The 2,515-nt window shown below is 40.5% G+C and overlaps 1 pseudogene; it reads right to left on the bottom strand.

Moving 5' to 3' along the window:
• Positions 1-325: 325 nt before the first annotated feature.
• Positions 326-2,180, bottom strand: LOC148019887 (uncharacterized; annotated as a pseudogene).
• Positions 2,181-2,515: the final 335 nt, after the last annotated feature.

Below are 2,515 nucleotides of genomic sequence, written 5' to 3'. Positions count from 1 at the left end.
GAGAATGTAATTTTTGTAGAGAAGTTCACAGCCCTGGATGTCTTTGGCTACTAGCCTGCATCCCATGTTCGAGAAGGGGCTATTTTAGTGCCTATGTAGGGCTTGTGTTAGCATTAGGAATAGAAGACGATGAGCAACTGGAACCCTATGGAAAGAACCAGTTAATATGACTCAAGAGAAAACAAGACCAACTTTTACTAGAATATAGACCAACTAAGGGGCAAAAAGATGTATGATGTATTTTACAACATTTCATCATACATTGTTAATACAATCCATTGCTTTGTAAGTGGCTTTTTGGTTACAATGCGTTCACTGCATCTAACTACAATTCCTTCACCCATCGATGGTTAATAAAGTGGCGTTCCTGTCTCCATCTTTGTTGTGATTGAACAGCATTTGAGTTTCTGAATGCTTGAATCTTCTTCTCCCTTTTTGATTGAACTTCCCTCAAAGCCTGCACAATCTTTGATGAACGTAGAGTCTCTTCTTTGTGAAGCTATTGCATTATTCGTCTGTAGAACCACTGGAAGAGTTCACGAAGGCTATTTCCTTTATGACTGCCACCACCATGTTGAGTATGTCTGAAGTATGGATTGCGTGCCATATAATGCAACTTCTCCATTCCCTGAGTGCTCCATATGCTTGGATCACTGTACTTTTGAATGAAGAATGGTAGATGATTATAGATGATGTGCTGACATACAACAATATCATATGTTTTAGAATTATATCCTGAGATGCAAAATGATGTAGGCCAGATTTTGAAGCTTACCATGTAATGTGTTATGTTGTTTTCTGTCTAGGCTGCGGTAAATTGTTTTTTGAATTGTTGAAGGCGTGTTTGAAAAACCTTGATGTCTAGAGTCGACCAGGACTCCTTGTTGCACATCTTGAAGATGTTGTCCATTGCACGCCATACCTCCGCCTTTGCATTTCTGGATGCAGCCTCATGGTCCTTAACTGCAATGTGTAGTTTCCTCCATTGCTCATACTCTATCTTGCTGACGTGGTTGGATGCATGCTTTTTAATTGTGTTGTTGATTGGTCTCGATAGGAACCGCCTTGCCTTCACTCCACCTATAGAAACCTTTCTAGGAAGATCTTTTTCATTGGTGGAGAGCTTCTAGTCTTGCTCAATTTGAACATTTCCTCCATGAAGCTCCATACTGGATAATACCTTTTCAATAGCAACAATGCCATCACGGCATTCAGACTGATTTTTGATTTTCCATACAAACCCAATGTATAGGTTGATTAGTTTCTCTATGACACGACACAGAGCGTGCATAGTACAAATGTGCACATTTGTCAATGGTATATCAAACACAGGTTGAAAGCTCTTATCCACTAGCAATTGCCGGTCGGGTGGCTTTGTCCACCACCTGTGATCAAGGGTTTTTGCAGGCTCCATGCAGTACATGCATGGTAAGGTCAAGGCTCCTCGATTGCAATTGTATAAGCATTTTAATGTCTTTAAATCAGAGGCCAGGTGCCAAACAACTTGAAAGGTGCCTCTGTCTCCAACAGTAAGAGTCCTTTGCCCTCACATATGCCCACTAATAAGATTAGGAATGGGAGTTTGTCGAAAGACCCATTCCAAGACATCATGGTCCTCAATTTAAAACGTACACCAAATCAAAATAATACATCTATTAGATTGAGTGTATAAACCACACTGTATTCACAAGAAAATGACTTGGCAGTACATACAAGAAAGTAATAGAGCCACCATAGATTCATTTCTGATTGTACTGAGAAGTATAGTGGATCATCCTTGGGCAATTTTCCCATTGCTCTATCCATCAATGTTATGGCTACTCTTTCCATCTTCTTATCATTCAGGATCTCACACTAGTCCATCTTTGAGAACATCGTTTGTTTCAGCGTGTGTGGATATTGTAAAACTCAACCATCCTTCTCTGCAACAGCTCCAACTCCATGAAGATGTTGTTGTGTTCATCATATTTGACAGTGCCTCGTTTCCCTTTGTATTCATTTGTAATGTGGTACGGGGATCCAACATAGTCATTTTGCTTCTCGTTAAGTCTCTTGCGAAGCTTCCAAACATCTGTAGTGGTTGGTAGAAGTTTTGGAGTGATTCCTTTAGCTTTGAATGCAGACTTGACAGTCTTATGTAAGAAGGCATATCCTTTCCGACTAATACCACTCTCATCCATAGCGCTCTGTACATTCTCAGTGGATATGGTGTTGTTGGTAATAAACTGATCCACCACCTCCCTCTGCACAACCTTAAATTTCTTCTCTTACAGTAGTTTCTTTGCAACCTTCGAGCTAATCAGAGGTTTCATCTACATTGCTGGGTTGCTATTTGGGTTGATATTCTCCTTGTTGGGCTGCAATACAACCCTGCATGCAGAACCCCAATGTTAATGTATGGAGGAGCCAGAGGGAAGAAGGCACATAGAAATCTGAGGGCACATAGGAGCAAGAGAGTACATAGAATTAGAATGCTTACCTGATTGCTTTGATCCTTTTCTTGAGTCCTCTTGAA

The sequence above is a fragment of the Lygodium microphyllum genome, chromosome 19 (genome assembly GCF_053477565.2).
Source record: "Lygodium microphyllum isolate KBCC chromosome 19, Lygodium_microphyllum_v1.1.10, whole genome shotgun sequence".
Taxonomy (NCBI): Eukaryota; Viridiplantae; Streptophyta; class Polypodiopsida; order Schizaeales; family Lygodiaceae; genus Lygodium; species Lygodium microphyllum.
Note: the sequence above shows the minus strand (reverse complement) of the source record. Positions and strands in the feature narration are given on the sequence as shown.